General features: G+C 47.9%; 1 pseudogene across 1 annotated transcript in view; it reads left to right on the top strand.

Annotated features, from left to right (window-relative positions):
* The first annotated feature begins 7,927 nt into the window (after positions 1 to 7,927).
* The window catches only part of LOC144133762 (uncharacterized), a 162,495-nt pseudogene continuing 153,413 nt past the window's right edge, over positions 7,928 to 17,009 (top strand). Inside the window, exons 1-3 of the transcript XR_013315102.1 lie at positions 7,928 to 8,316; positions 10,730 to 10,823; positions 11,151 to 12,941. The product of XR_013315102.1 is annotated as an uncharacterized LOC144133762 (transcript). The remainder of the gene's footprint in view (positions 8,317 to 10,729; positions 10,824 to 11,150; positions 12,942 to 17,009) is intronic.

Here is a 17,009-nt window from a genome sequence, read left to right as displayed (position 1 = left end):
GGAAAGCCAAACTGATGATGGTATTATTTAATAAGGTGTCTACAGACACTATTGATGTGCAAAATCTGGGATGAATCCTCAGAGCGTATATGGCCTGCGGGCAGGGGTGTCCCATACGCACGTCGGTCTTTATATGTGTCAATATTTAGCAGCCTGCTTCGTGTATACTTGATCGTATTGAAGCCTCTCGCTCATTCACGCACGAACCGGCAATTCACAAACACGGACCTTCTACACCCTCTACCAGAGATTGGGAGCAGCGGCGGAGGTATTCACGAAACTCTTTTCTGACGAGACAATAGTTACCGAATATAAAGAAACTGGTCGTCGATGTATTTTCCAATGTGACGGTTATTTAGACGCATATCAGTATATTTCGATATTATAGCTCAATCTGGCTTAGCCTGCATGCTCTTTTCGGTCCTCTGTATGTTGCCTTAGAAAACACTTAACAAGCTGCGACTGTAGTACACCAACAGAGGCACGTTGTATTTATGTCTGTGTAGAAGCGCGTGGCTTCTTTTATTAATGCAAAGCGTTAGATGGCTCAATTTCAAGGTCATATCCGCCAAAAAGTGTCCGCAAGAAACGGCACCAGGTGACGTCCCGAGCCGACGAGTCACGCGACGAAGATGACGACGCCACATAATTAATGATAATATAATTAGATAACGTTAAGACTAAACACTATAATTAGTGATGACGCCATATGAGTGCGACGTCATACCAGGTCACATGACAGCGATGTACTGTGCCATCAAACCTAGTCACGTGACGATGCTGTAATATGACATCACAACTACTCACGTGACAACTATGTTATTTCTCGCCATACCAGGCCCCCATCCACCCCCTTCCATCCCTATTTCGAGATCTATATGGATCCCACATTACTACACATGCGCGCATGACGCATTGCAAAGATTGCCCACAACCCGGTCCGCATTAATGAAATTCGGATTGTCCAGCAGGTAAACCCGCCAGTTCCTATGTATTACATACTGCAGAGATCATGCAACGGCCCCTGCCTTTGACTCTCGAGATGATGGCAATAATAATGATGCTAACATGTGTATTTTTATGAGCCCGGGGAAGTTTGACCTATTGCTACCAAATTAAAGACTGCCAGAACAATGATTAAATATTGTACGCTACCGAGCAACCGAAGACAGTTGTTGTGCGGGAAAATAGGAACACTGCAGTTAACAATTAGGGATGATGATGTTGATGTTCCTGGGAGGGCAAGACTCTCCCCCGTTTCCGCCACTTCCCTCCAGGTGGCGATGGTAATGGTTCCGAAATCCTGGGAATTCTCCGATGACTCAATGATCCCGCGGCATTTCGAAAGAACGGCTAAATTACGTCTTCGAGCACTGTGCCAACTATTAATATCACACGGGTCAAAACAACTAGCCTAGAGTGGGCAGTGTGAACAGCTCTTTCTGTCAAGAGCACCAAAGCTCTCCGCTCAAATTTCCCCGCAGCGAAATCTTTTTTCGACCGCCCCCCCCCCCCCCGCCCCCCCCCCCCCCCCCAAGGAAGGAAAAGAAAGCGCCTAAATACTCATACGCCTCAACCGAATTATGAGACAAGCTGCTTTAAGTAAATCACTTGTTTTCCTTCAAAACTGAACTAATCAATGGTACGCCAGCATCTTCGTGTTTTATACCCGGGAGCACCGCGTGAGCATTCTGCGAAGCCGTTTAAAGTGAACGATGGATCTCTGCAATAAACGTAAAGGAAAGATAACGTGTAGTGCCTGGTGGTCTGCAAGGCAGGCCGCCAACCTAACTGATCCCATACTAGAAAATGAAAAAAGAGAAAGATTAGAAACATACGAACAAAAATTGCACACTAAAAACAGAAGCGAACAACAGTGTGCCCCATTAAACGTCATATTAGAAGGTTTGAAAGAGCGACTGAGCAGCACAGCGCGAGCATGTAGTCAGTCCTATTCACGCATCTTCATTAAAAACCAAAAGGAAAAGGAATCAGCTACCACGTCACCATACATTCATTATAGTTTTGCATTTTTCGCGCCTGTAAAACAACTGCTATGCTTGCGCGTTCTTCTCATGTTACGGTGTTTCGCCATAATAAGCGAATTTCCGAGAAGGAACAAGGAACTGGAGACCACAAGAGAGGTTACTCGGAAGGATACAAAGTGAAATTATGTTTGCATCTGCTTCCATTGCGGAACGGGAATATACAGAATTAGTGTGAGATTTGAAAGGGCAAGTCGCCGATCAAAAGCTTCGACGGTGTTATACAGGCTTTTCTAACAAATAATACACTTGCGCAAAGAAAACAGGACACAACAAAGTAACATATACGACAAGAACAGAGCGCAACTTCCAACTAGTTTCTTAAGAGCAGGCAACTTGAATATATACCAGTGTTAGCCAACAGAAAGATTACAAAACCAAAAGCAAGATAAACCTTTTCTGGATTCGTGGTTTTTTCATGAAATCTGCAGGTGTCATTTTTAGAAACTACCTGCATCACATTCTCTCGCCTGATCCGACTGCTCCAGTTTTTGTTAAGTCACCGTGTAATCTACAGCTGGATCCCTTTATTCGACTGCAAGGCAAGAGCCGTGACGTCAGCGCCGGCAACGAGCATGAGCACGAAGCAGTCTTGCTTACGGCCATCCGCGCTGCGACGAATTTATTGCGTGCTTGCTTGGCTGAAATTGTTTGCGGCATCAAAAAAAGCTGCTGCGGATCAACGTGAGTTACGTGCTCTGCGCGTTCGCGGGAATTTGAACCGTTTGGCAGGCAGCTACGGGTGCTACGCCAGCGGGGCAGGGGTAAGGGAGTGGCGTGCTGTGTGGTTTATGGTTTATGGGGGTCTAACGTCCCAAAGCGACTCAGGCTATGAGGGACGCTGCAGTGAAGGGTTCCGGAAATTTTGACCACCTGGGGTTATTTTGCGCGCACTGACATCGCACGGTACACGGGCGTCTAGAATTTCGCCTCCGTTGAAATTCGACCGCCGCGGCAGGGGTCGAGCCCGGGTCTTTCGATCCAGCAGCTGAGCGCCATAACCACTCAGCCACCACGGCGGCTAGAGTGGCGACTGTGACAGCAGCACTCCTTCCAAGAAGACCAGGGTGGTGCGTCCTCCTGTCGGCTCGGGCTGAACGGACATACGGCGCCGCATCGAAAGCTAAGCGCGGACTGCGGCATCCGGTTGTCTAGACAGGGGAAACAACACCAAGCGTCATTGCATGAAAACTGCAGTGATGCGCAGCAACTGCGCTTCGGAAGCGGCACAAGTCGTAGTAAGACGTGGCAACTGCAAAAAGTCTCGACCTCAAAATTTCGACCTCACTGAATGACGACCTCACTCAACCTCAAACTGACGCGTGAGATTGAGTTCTGATTTGCTGACTTCACAAAATTTCGAGCCGTCGCCGACCTCACCTCATCTTCACCGCACGACGTGAGATTGAGGTCATTTTGAGGTTGAGGTCGACCGCATGAGGTTGAAACCTCATGAGGTTGCCCCCCTCTGGGACCACCTATACACAAGTGTTTCCGCATTACGCCCTAGTCGATAACACTTCTGTGGGGCCTAATTGGTGCATGGTGATACAAATGAATGGTGTGCGCAAAACATTAGACGAACCACATACATCAGAACCATTTGGAAGCGAGTCTGGTTGTTGGCAGCACTGCGTAAGTCAATTCCTGCAGGAAAAGTTCAATTTGTTAGCAGTAAACGACCCGTTCAGAACGAAAAAATCCGATGATGTTGTGGAGTTTCTCCAGGACAATGAAAATATTGGTCATGTTTTTTCAGTAGATGTGGAAGATTTGTTCTATTCAGTGCCACAGCGTGAACTTTTGAGTTCGGTAAATTCATGCATTGAAGTAAACAATGCAATTGCGTTCACGAATGCTGCTGGACGTTCCGTGAGGAATTTTTTTAATATGTAGGAAAGCTACCTTAAGGTCACTTTTAGGGTATGACCAGCCATTTCTACAGCGGAATGGAATTTGTAGTCGTTCGTGTGTTGCTCCTTTGCTCTGCGATATATTTTTAGCTTGTATTGACCGTTCCTTATACCATGTTTTCGAAGAAGGGATGATGTTAAAGGTTTTTATCTACGTTGACGACTTTTTAGTGGTTTTAAAGGCTGACTCTTTATACCAGGATATGATTAATGAAGCTTTACGTGATTTTAAGCAATACGGACAAGGTCTTGTTTTTACCAACGAGCTACCCCACAGGAATGTTTTGCAGTTTCTAGACAGCCAGCTTGAGGTCTGTGAACGCCATACTTGCTGGGAATACCTACCACGAGCAAATAATTCTCTTGCCTTTCAAGTCTGCCCACTAAAAGATCGTGAAAAGGGGCCTAGCAACTTCCATGTATGAAATCGGCCCTCGGAAAATGGTGGGCGCATGAATTTGAAGCAAGTTTTGATAATCAGGTGCGCCGGCTTTTGGCAGCAGGTGACCCTGTTTCGCTTTTGACAGCTGCGGCTGAGGCCCTGATCCGGAAAAATTAAACCAGAGCGCCAAAAAAGAGGGTGGCCGAATATGAAACTTACAGGCCTGTGGTGATGCCTGACATACATAATGTCTCCCGCCAACCCAAGAGAGTGGCTAGCAGGCATGGAATCCCTCTTGCGTTTTCTGCGCCGAACAAGCTTTCTAAGCTGTGCTCCCGCACGTGCGGTGATGGAAGGCATGGCTGCCAAATCAGGCATGGGACAACCTTTGTTCCTTGCTCCACCGGAGTCGTGTATGCTTTCCCACTCTCATGTGGAAAGATGTACATCGGGCAAACAGGGCGCTGCATAAATGAGCGACTCAGGGAGCATGCGCTAAATGTTAGGAACAAAAATGACAAAGGTGCACATCTTGTGTCACAAGATGCAGCAATTGTGCTGCAGCAATTGTGCACCGCGATTCGAAGAGACGGCGATTCTGGGCAGAAGCAGAAACGAACACGCGCGGCTGGCTCTCGAAGCATTCCATATTAAGAAAAAGGCTGAAGTATGTGTTGGTGATACTTCCTTATCACTTAACTCCGCCGAATTGAAGTTTTAGTGCTCGCATCATTGCCAGTAATCTCGCATGACTGGAATTTTTGCTAGCTTGAGCAAGAGTGGAAAAATGTATTTCTATGCGTTGGTGTGAGAATAAAATAGTTGTTAGTGTTGCGCCAGTCCCTGTGTTTCTCCCCTGTATGTGGTTCGTCGAATGTTTTGCGCACATCGTTCATCTCGCCCTAGTCGACACGCGACTGTAAAGACAGAACTTCCATACTCTTGCTCTGTAGCCGTACACCATAACCTCTTAGCCATCCATGCCGTACAAACAGCTTTCGGGAAATTATCAGAAAATAACTGAGCATATTGCAAGAAAATTTCGTGTGTGTATTTGTACCGTCTTCACAAATGACATAAATCGACTTAATTCATGCTCACATGAGAGTCTTATTGCGTACTGTTCGCGTGTTGCTTCCTCTGTCACCATTGTCTATGGCAGGACCGGATGTGAGCAAGTGAGGCTGAATGGAGCAGGGGATTCTTGACTTGTGCAGGTCCCGCTAACCTGGCGGCAAGCGGCTAAAAGTGCATCACGACGTTCTGCTCAGCGATGAACCAGTTGTTGTCTGATTCTTCGCCGGGCGGCAGGAACCCTTGGTAACAACGTAAGTAGACGAAACCATCCATGTCGTCCTGTTCATCCACGTCAGCCAGGTAGCCTTGGTCGTACTGATCGCTCTGATCGTCCTCGTCACTGTGGTCGTCCTGGTAGTCTAGGTCCTCCAGGCCGCCGAGCTCACCCAGGTCATCCTGGTCATCTTGACTGCCCAGGTCGTCCAGATCATAGATGTCATACGGATCGCCCATATCAATGTGATCGTTCTGATAGTCCAAGTCGCCTTCTCCCGATCCGTCCGTCTTGTCAGTGGTGTCAATTACTTCTTGCGGATGAATAAACTCTCTTAACAGCTGCATGTAACAGTTGGGGATGCCCCGAAGCCCCAGAGCGAAGATGACGACAATGCGCGTAGACATCTGCATGAAGAAGGCAGTAGAAAGCATTTTGAAGCGCAGGTAGACTTTGCAAGATCAGGAATGCTACCACGATGTACATCACATGCGCGCACACCATATTTGAATAAACAACATCGAAGACGACTCAACACAGCGGCCCCTCCAACTGTGCAAATGGTGGGCATCTACAAGTGCCCGATTTGAGGGAAGTGATGAGGCAAGAATGCGTGCCAAGCTTAGTGCAAGACGTTTCGAGGCTTCGACACCGACCTGTGGTTATCAACAAGAAGCCGTCGTGCCTCTGTGTGCAGCGAAGCCTTTCGCTATGCGTTAGTGCTAGCAGTGAAACAAACAGTTCTAAGCCCAATTCAACCCGAGATGAAGCATTTGTTCGCGCAGAATTACTTATTACAACGCCTACACGAAAAGAATCGGAGAGTAAATACGAAGGAACTAGCTCAAATAACGTCAATTGACGACAGTTCTTTTGAGACGTCTCTGTGCTAATGCTGACTGCTAGGAGGATGTTCTTCCATGATGCAAGTGTTTTAAAAGACCACACGTCTTCTTTTGCACTGTGTGCAAGTAGAAATGCCATCCCGACGTCGTTACAGCAGCAGTCATGGGAGATTCGGAGCTCAGTGAAGCTGTGTACTGTCACTGCGAGGTGGCGTTGCCTATCCAGCAGCATCGGCGGCTTCCTAGGCGAAAATAGCCAATCCAACATTTAGCCAAAATACATGAGAAATGCAAGTGTGTCCGAAGGAGCTGTTACTGCTGCTGCCGCTGAAGTTGTCTAGCGTGTGACAGTGGTCGCTGTTAGAGCGGAATTCCAGAAAAAAGCGTCGTGTGTCGACTCAAATTAATAGGAACCTCCGCATAAGTTTCGAGGAAGATGAAGAGGAAGGTGGCCTCTCGCTTCCTCTCCTTTACTGCCGTTTGCTGCCTGGAATCATTACCAGGAATTCGGAACACCGGGATTACCAGGAATTTCCTTGGCTTCCGCAACGTGGCGCATGACTTTCAACATTAACAAACAGCGCGCTGACGTGATCCGTGACGTATGAAAGATAGAGAATGACCGAGCGGCTGCCGCTGACTCTCTATAGGCCACTAGGCTTTGCCACACTGGCTGAATACTGTCCCGAATTCTGGTAATGGGTGGCAATTATGTGTTATCATGTGACGTCATGGGCGCCATGTTGAGCAGCGCGTAGATTAAGCGATGCACGCGGGAGGATGCGGCAAAAATCCAAAGCTCTTAGATCGCACCAGTTGTAAACACCGCTTCAAAATGTGACTAGGGACTTGTACCATGCAGGGGACACTTTGCGGGGATGGAATCATGGATGGGTGGATGGAAGTTAGAAGCGCCCCTATGAAACGGGGTGATGGCTGTTTGCACCACGCTCGCCTTTCTTTTTTCTTATGTCTTTGGAATGGCGGCGCTATCTGGAAGCGGCCAGAAAGAGCTGTTGCCCATCCATTATGTCTATGCATTATTGATATTGCATCTGCATCCCTGATTTTGTTGGCAAGCGACTGTGCATTTAGCAACAGTCTCGGTGCTTGCAATTGGAAAAATGTTTATGTTAGTGCCCATGGGCGTGGCAACAATCCGTAAGCACCACAATTTTTGACCAGACTGCCGTTTTTTGATACATGAACCCTTTAGGAAACTTCGCAAGTGGAAACTATGGAGTCTGGCGATACGCCTGGAGTATTCACCGACGTGATTACTTAAGGCGTGTCAGTTGAGCACGCCGAAAGGCCGCGCGCATGACTAATGTTCTTATCGGCACCTGCTCCCGCTTGCGTCGCTGAAGCTACCCGCTGGACAAAAAATGCCCCGTTACGTCACGCGGTGGCGCCTTCTTCGCGCGTAGCGTAGAGAGCCAACATGTTGTGCGCCTCCGCCTTCTTTTAGGGTGGTGTCGCCTTTTGACCTGGCTCGTGCCGCCACCCGCCGTTGACCAGTGTTGCCTGCAGACGTTGCCGCGCCATTTTGGTCCCCAGTCGGCATGCCGTCGCCGTGCGCATAAGGCTGTCGTCTTGCTGCTGCAGAGTGTCTGATTTTCGCTCTCGACGGGAAGTCTTTAATGATGCTAGCACTGTGAGCACGTTCAGAGTTGTGTGAACACCGAAAATGCCCGGGTGTTGCGTTCCGCAATGCACGAACCACTGCAGGAAGGGCACACGAATGTATCGTTTCCCGGCTAGCCCGAACCGACGAAAGCGCTGGCTTGTGCAAGTGAAAAGGGACGGCTGGGAGCCCACTGCTGCTTCTCGTGTTTGCGCTGTGAGCATTATACCTCACTTCACCATGTATTTGCGCGCGTACTTATTGCCATATTCTACATTTTTGAAGGGCTCTATACTTGTGTGTTTTTTGTGAGCGCGGACGGCCGTCCCAGGCAGCTATCAGCTGATAGCTGCCGGCGACGGCCGCCCGTAGCCGAGCGTGCGCGCAAGTGGAGGCTATGCGTTTAATTACCCCGAATTAAAAAGGCACGAAACATAAATGTTCATAATTAACCCTGGTTGTAGAACATGTTCTAACTTGGCAGTCGCATTTCAATCTTGGAATGCCCCGCAGTTCAGTTCTACGCATCGTTCAGCTACGTTCGGCTATCGGCTGTGTACGCAGTGTGCTGCATATTTATTGGGTATATTTATTGTATCTACGAAAAAAATAAATCGCTGTGTTGTTCGTGCTGAAATTCCGCACGGAGGTGGAATTTATGATTGATCCTTCTTTATACCGTGTTATTAAAAGTAATTGACCGGTTTGATTGCAAAAGATAAAAGCGAAGTCGTGCACTGCGAAACTTGTCAAACGTAGCTCAAACAAGTCTGGCCGTAAAGGCCCATTGTGGTGATTTAATGATAAGGTCGCGTATAGTGGTTTAGGCACGAACAACCAAGTGATTTGGATGAAATATTTTTCGTTCAACCAGCACATAATTATGCACTCACGTGTATTTCATGGTAATGTACGGCGCAATTTCGTTCACATTCTGTTCAAAACAAACTCGATATGTTTATGGTAATTCGTAATTTCGACGCGCGTATAAAATATTAGAATGGCTCAAGATACGCTTTCTGTCGGTCATTTGGTGCATCACTCGGAAATGTAGACCGCATGGCCTAAATGTTTTATTGCAAAAAATAGCAGGTAATAAGTTTTCCATTGGGGTCCTCATTACATTAATTTTCCAGCAACTGAAACAACTTATTGTGAGCAAAGTTAGGTTCTTTTCTACTCCTTCCTTCCCTTTCCCTTCCTTTGCACCGGGGGTGCCCCGTCAGAGACGGCTCTTGAAGGCTAGCTGAAGTTCCAGTTGACGATACCCAGCAACAACTGATACCTTGCAGGGGATATAACTTGAAGCTTTATATACAATAGTTTACATATATACAACAACGTTGAGCAGTGAGCACAACAGCAACATCGAACTGGTTAACATTAGGGGAGGCCCCTACCCGGCATAGCCGAATATGCGTTACATATCCCCTTAACCCAGAACCCTTTTTCCGGGCTCCGGGACCCAGTTTTAAAGACACATGGGCCCGGCCCACATTCATCAGCATCCAATCGTGCCAAACTCTTAACACGATTGGTTATTAGCCGTGTGGCCCGCCCTCTAACTTCCTTAAGGTACATAACCCTCTCCCAAATGTACATAGTGTAAAAAGGGCATGATTTTCTCTTAAAACAGAACATTCCGAGAATTCACACGCATACGAATTGGCTCCCTGGGTTACGTGCACCGCCCCACACTTCCACCGTCTTACACACTCTCTCTCCCCTATGAAAGGAAAAGCAAAACACATAAAAACAACATGTCAAAACACTTTCACGGGTACGTCTGTCTCCAGGACCCGTGACCATGACGGTTCTCGGAACTAGGGCAATTATCGGCCCCAACCCCAGCTGCGACCGTCGCGAACAACACCCGGGAGCGCAGAGCCAATTTTCCGACCCGAATCGGATCACAATGGACTGCCGACCCAGCAACCATCGTCCGGGGTCCAGGCGGCGCCATAACTCAACTGGTCGTCGCTGTCCCCAATTAAGCAGGTGGCTGCTTTCGCTCGGCCTGGTGGCGTCCTCTGCGCGCGCCCGTGTCTTGAGAACCGCTTTGTTGTTCCGATTTTACAGCCTTGGCGCTCTCACTGACCGCCAGCCAGCTGCACCGTCGCCCAAAGCTCCCTTTTATCCCGGACGCGCCCGACCCCGCTTCGTCTAGCAGCGTTCTCTTTTCAATAGAAAAGCTGTCGAACCTTGGTCGAAGCGTTCTTATCTTAATTGGGCCGCAAACGGTGTTTGTCAAGGCGCGGTGAGCCGTCGGCGTACGATGCAGTGGTGGTGCTGACGTTTTTATGGCATAAAGCGTTTCTGCACAGCCCAGTCGTGCAACATGCGTCCTCTCTTCGTGTCTTTCCCTCGAAAGGGACAAAGGCAGTCTTTGGGTGCGCGGTGGGGGTCTCCGGAGTGTGCGGCGGCGGGACACAGGAGGAAGAAAGATGGGTGCTCGTAATGAGCCCGCGCGCATCCACAGATCGCTTGTGTGGCCCGCGCAACGGCGGAGCTCGCTTCCCTTAGTCGTGGGGGAAGAAAGGGGGGGGGGGGATAAATACACACGGCGCATACTAGCCCTCTACATTGTGTTTTCAAATAACTTTGTTAAAATTGTCTTTTCTTATTCTAGGCACATTTTGAAGATGGAAGTTTTGAGCAGAACAGGCAAGATGGATTGAAAAAGCTGAGGCCGGGTGCTGTCCCAACTCTTTTTCCCTATCGTGGTAAGCACATATATGTAAAATCTATTTTGGAAGAGAAAAAAGTTCCATTTCGCTTCGACATTCCTAAATCTAATTTATGCTTGCAAAAAGAAAAAAAAACATCTGAACTCATTAGCCCAATGCACAGAGGTATCCTGTCGTTATTTTATTTTTTACTCGAAGCACTCGAAACGGTGCATAAAATTCTTTGGGTGGTGCGTTTCATTTAAGAAAAATGCTAACATTTTCTTCTAATTGTTAGTCTGAAAGTAAAAATGGGTATCTAAATAAGAAAGCATAGGCAAACATTTCATTGTAGTGATGTTTGCGTCCTTAATTTTTTTTCAGCCGCTCCAAAACACCGGAAGTCCCCAAGGAAGCGCACTTGTGCTTCGAGACCTGCAAATTCGTCTCGCGCCAAACGTGTTTGCACACCTGGAGACATTCCACAGCTGCCTCTACATCCTGGCGACGGAAAGATTCCTGACCACAATGCACAGTCCGAGAAACCTCTAGACAAGGCAGCGAATGGTGCAGACGACACTGATGAGTTGAGTTGTCATCGTGAGTCATCAGCCGCCTCTCCACCAAATCTGCCTTCCAACAATGTATCAAGCGACACAAACGACACTCCCGAGTACAGCCATGATGTTGTGTCAGCAGCCATTCTGCCACATCTCCGTCCCAACATTGTAGCAAATGACGCAGACAACACTGCTTCTCCACACGGCCAAACAACCACGCCAGCTGCCTTTATGCTTGCAGGCGGCGCAACTCCCACATTGCTGATGTAGCGCCGAGAAAATGCTGAGCTGCGAAAAAAACAGCGACCTAAACAGGAAGTGTAAAAATTTGTTACGACTGCATGGGGAAGCCAGGCCAAAAGTACGGACTCTTAATAAGAAAATCAAGTTAGCTGAGCAACTACTAAATGCGTTAAAATCATCATTTCTTGCTCCAGATCAAACAAAGGTTCTGGCAACAAAAACCAGGATTCGAAAGTGGTCACAGAAGACTATACAGACAGCTCTCCAAATCAAGCATGCATGCGGTACGACAGGCTACGAATTTCTCAGGTCTTTGTCATATCCGCTGCCTTCAAACAGGACTTTGATTCGAAGAATGCAGAATATTCGTTTCCTGCCTGGCATCCTCACTGAGGTGATGGAAGTTCTAAAACGCAAGGCAGAAACAATGGAAGAGATTGAAAAAGACTGCGTGCTTTTCATGGATGAAATGGAGATCAGCCAGGGCTTCGAACACGATGCCTCCCTCGACTGTCTTTTTGGAGGTACGACTCTACCGGAATCAACTGCGAATGTCGCCAACCATGCCCTTGTGTTTATGGTTGGGGGTTTAAACACAAGATGGAAGCAAGTCATCGCTTACCACTTCACGGGTCGTTCAAATGACGGAAGGATTTTGAAGGAGCTAGTGTTTCATTTAATTGAGCTGTGTTTCGAGGTTTCTCTGAGAGTGCTTGTTGTGACAAGTGACATGAGAGGAGCGAACACGGCAGTGTGGCGCCTCCTTGGATTTTCAAGCCACAGGCACTCGGAAACTGTCTGCTCTGTTGCACACCCCCACTTGGATGGCAGAGAGCTATATTTCATGGCCGATCCTGCCCACATTTTGAAAAATATTCGTGGTCAGCTTCTCCGTGCAGGCAGTTTTACCCTGGCGGTAGAGACAGCAAAGGAGCATGGCATCCCAGGAACAACTGTTAGCATTGAACATGTTAAGGCTGTGCTCGAATATGATAGCAACAAGGACCTCAAAATTGCTAATAAACTGTCGGACATTCACGTCAGCAACGGACACTTCACAAAAATGAAAGTTAACATCGCAGTGCAAATGTTCCGCGAAGCCCCTCCTGCCATTCGGTATCTAATCAAGCAAAAAGTCTTGAAGCCGGAAGCAGAAGCAACTGCATGGTTTTTTGACCTTGTGACTAAGTGGTACACTTTGATGTCATCACGACACCCCATCGTCGCTTTAAGCCATTTTGATCTCGCAAAACACAAGGAAGCAGTTACAACCTTGGAGCTTGCATGTGCCACGTTCAGTCGAATGAACATGGGAGTGACTGCACATTGGAAGCCTTCTCAAGCCGGTCTCTTGGTGTCGACACCCACATGCGTCACATAGGTTCGTCGGAGTCAACGCACACCTGCATAGATATAAATTCAAACTTGGAATCCCCTCTTAGAAGCTTACCTTCTTCTTCTACGTCTTCTTCTTCTCTTTAGTGAGCATGGCACATACCCACGCAAGGGGATTGGCCAAGCTTCAGTAGATAATCCCAGTGAGGTATTTGCGCGGGGAAAAGTAGGCGTGAGAAGATTTAATGAATATAAAAATTGAAACACTGAAATGAATTAAAAGAAATATGAATTACCAGGAATAGAATCGAGCATTTTTGGACATGCGACAAAATTTTTTATACAACTAACAAGGTAATCGATTAGTGGCACTTATGTAATCACGAAGGTAGCCGCAGACACTGCTTAACGGGAATCCCTTTGCGCTCGCCCCGAACGAAAGAATAACTGAAAGAGACAATGGGAGTCCTAACCTCGAAAGAGGGACCTCCAAATACTGTATTCTCTAAACTGCGAACCGCCGGCAAGAGAGGAGAAAATGATCAATTGTTTCAACTTGCCCACATGATATACAAAGGTTTGTCGCAGCGAACCCCCATCTGCATAAGTACAAATTTAAGTGAGGGATTCTGCATCGCAGAAGCGTCATTGAAACGTCAAAAAGAATTGATATACACCACCGGATATTCCATGGGAACTTTAAGTGGCTAAAATCTACGGTAATGAGCAATGGATCACTCAGGTTGGCTGAAATATCTTGGAAGCGCTGGAAACGTGAAGTTTCTAACAGAATGAGGAGAGGGACGGGATAGATTACAGGAGCGCTGAGAGCTGACCTTGCCAATAAATCAGCCTCCTCGTTAAAATAGACGCCCGAATGCCCAGGTACCAAGACAAAGCGGATCTCACGCACTGTGCGTGGAACAAAAACCTAAGCGAACGATTCAATAAATATTTTCCCGAATTTTGGAGAGCGACTAGAACTGAAAGGCAGTCAGCAAGAATAAGAACCCGTGCAACATGCCTAGGAAGTTTGAGAAGAGCCAAACCAATGGCCATAATCTCTGCGAAGAATATAGGAGTGTAATCTGGGATACGGACGGAATAGCTCCAAGCCAGCTCCTTCGAATATATCCCAACCGCCACCTTCTTACAGCTGCCGGAGGCATCAGTGGAGATAACAGTACGAAGAGGAAAATTCTGTAGGTGTTCAGAATAAACCCTCGTTTCCCTCGTTTTTTCTTCTTCTTTTCCTCAGTGCGTTTCTCTCGATGTGTTCTTCCTTGTCACTTCAGCAACGTTGACGTTTCCGGTGACAGAAGAATACTACACGTGATGGGAAAAAAATCACCCGCATGCAGCCCCAGAGTAGCGGTCAAAGATGTTGCTTTGCAGCCTCTAGAAGAGAGAAAGAGAAAGGATAGCAATCAAATACTCCAATTTTTGTCGCTGGTATATATTACGAGGAGCTGAAGTTTTTTATTATTCCTAGACGGAAGCTTTTGGCCAAGTGGTCGGCTCTTCTTCCCCTTTGCCCTCCGCTGCCGGCCACACACTTTCGCACCCCGGGCTTCCGGTTTCCGAGGAAGGACATCAAAAATCTGCAAAGACGTTTGCTTGCAGAGGTGGGCATTTGACCTCAAAAATCTCGACCTCACTCAGCCTCAACCACATCAGTTAAAGTTGAGGTCTACTGAGGCGCCCTCACCTCACCTTTCATGAAGCCACTGGCGACCTCGCTCACCCTGACATCAAGCTCAAATTTTGCGGTTGGGGTTGGCTGCTCAACCTCAGAAGGCAAAAACTAAATAAAAAGCGACTGAGAAGTTTTTCATTTAAAACAATTCTCACAGTCTTGTGAACAGGAAACCCAAAATGATTATGATGCCATTGTGATGACTAGTTTTTACAATAGCCGCACTAAGCGGTCTGTAATTATTTAATAAGGCGTGTACAGACACTATTGATGTGCACGCATTAGGAGAAACTTATAAAATGGGATAACCTCTCAGAGACTTACCCCCGTATTCACAAACTGGCCTTACCTTTACCTCACCTTAACGCTAAGGGCGCCTTTCAGAAAGGTCACTGAAGGTGAAAGGTAAGTGAAAGGGCAAGCTGTGTTTCAGAAAGCCACCTTTCGGCAGCCTTACGGAAAGTGCCCTTACCCCCAGAAGTAAGAGGTATGGTAACGAGGCTAAAGAAATAATAATGCTTGTCGCATCAGTGGATGTACTGATAACTTGTTTTTGTATACTATAGAAAGCAGTTAAACATATACTGGAGCGGTCATAATCATTCAGTAGACGATATTAACTAGCCTGACTCAAATTTTTACGCATGTTTCCTCTTGGTCTAGCCACAGTGATAGGCAGCCGTCGCTACAAGAAGCTTTGTTGAGTCGACGTCGGTGTTTGTTTATTTCTGTGTGCCTCGATCGTGGTGTCTTGTGCTTGTGCGCGTTTGTTTTGAGCTGAGCGTCAGAAATGTACCTTTTCGGAGGATTGTTGGCCAATACGGAGATGCTGGTAGAAGTGACAACTACGATACAAGGAAATTTCATCCCATAGCCGCTTTTGCTGCTGCTGCTGCTGCCTTGTGCTGCTCGGCCTTGGCTTTCGCAAGATCCACTGCTGAAGGCGTCGCGGAAATCATGCATATCTTTATTTTATTATGGGATGGGTTCACAGTGAAGGGGTGACGAGAGTAGTATTTTTTTTATTATAGCGCTGGCCTGTTCCGAAGCGCCTTCAGCTGCGGCATCGATGCGAAACTGGCTAGGCTTAGCGACGAGCAGGGCAGTCAGGAAGCAGCGTAGTACGTCACCCGGCGCGCCCGCAGGCGGTGTCGCTGCCGGAAGGTGGGCTCTTGCGCAGGCATGCTGTCATTGCTCGAATATTGCAGACAGACTTTCCGATAGCATGGCTGTTTTCTTTTTCTGGTGCGAACGTGAAGTACACCAAGCCGGCTGGCCGGTCGGCCTAGCTGTATCCCGTGCGCCGGCGTCAAAAAATGAACTGTTCTTGACGTAAATAATAAAACATGGAATAGAAAAATGTCAACAATGTATCATTTTTGTGGAGTACTGGCCAATACTGAGTTGTTGGTAAAAGTGACAACTGAGTTGCGTGTAAATTTCTTGCGAGAACCGCCTCGCAGCTTCCGTTGGCCCGCCGTTGCGGTCCGGCTCGCTTGGCGTCCGCCAGCTCCGGTGCCGAAAGCGTCGTGCAAATCGACCATATTTTTAGTTTATTGGGAGATGTAGCTGTTCACAGCACAGTGGTATAAATAGTGCGCCATTATTACAGCGCAGGCGACTTCCGAAGCGCTGTGCGCTGCTGCATTGATGCGAAACAGGCTATAGGCCTAGCGGCGATCAGGGCAGTCGGGCGCAGTTCGTAGCGCGGCGTGCCCGCGGGTGGTGCTGTAGCCGAAAGCTGGCTACTTGCTCAGGCATGCTTTGTCGCTGCTCGACGATAGCATGCAGTCTTTCTGATAATATAGATGTTTTGTCTTTTCTGGTGCGAACTTCAAAGCGTGACACCGGCCGTGGGCGGCGCTTGAGCCGAGCTGCGCATCGATGCTTGCCGATCGGTGTTTCCCTGCTTGCAGTGGGGCGGCGGTTCGCAAGCGGCGACCAGCGCGGTGCACCGACGAAGTTTTCGCACATGTCTCTCCTGCTTTAGTTTTTGCATATCTTCGGTTTAGGGAAACTTGACCAGTGCCGGAAACAATGTTGCTACGATTACGGCGGATACAATCGATACCACCGGTAAAGATACATCGACAGGGTAGCCGGCAACTTGGAAAGTTGGCGAAAATAACGAAGCGCCGACCAAAAGGTGTTGTCAAGATGGAAGGACAACACCTTTTGGTCGGCGCTTCGTTATTTTCGCCAATGTATTCACCCGACCAGACGAGATTTCGTCGAACCTTAGATTTCATCATGCTACGACGGTCGTATGGCCAGAATTTCATCACTAAAGTGCGCCAGTTCGTTTCGCTAACCGTCCGGCTTTCTGCGTTTAAGGCTCATCTAGAATTCAACCTCATATGCAAAGCCAGGAACCTAACCCCGCGGTCCCTCCGCTTGCTACGACCGGTC

This window comes from Amblyomma americanum, chromosome 5 (assembly GCF_052857255.1).
Source record: "Amblyomma americanum isolate KBUSLIRL-KWMA chromosome 5, ASM5285725v1, whole genome shotgun sequence".
Taxonomy (NCBI): domain Eukaryota; kingdom Metazoa; phylum Arthropoda; class Arachnida; order Ixodida; family Ixodidae; genus Amblyomma; species Amblyomma americanum.
The sequence above is the reverse complement of the archived record's forward strand: the minus strand, read 5'-3'. Positions and strand labels throughout refer to the sequence as shown.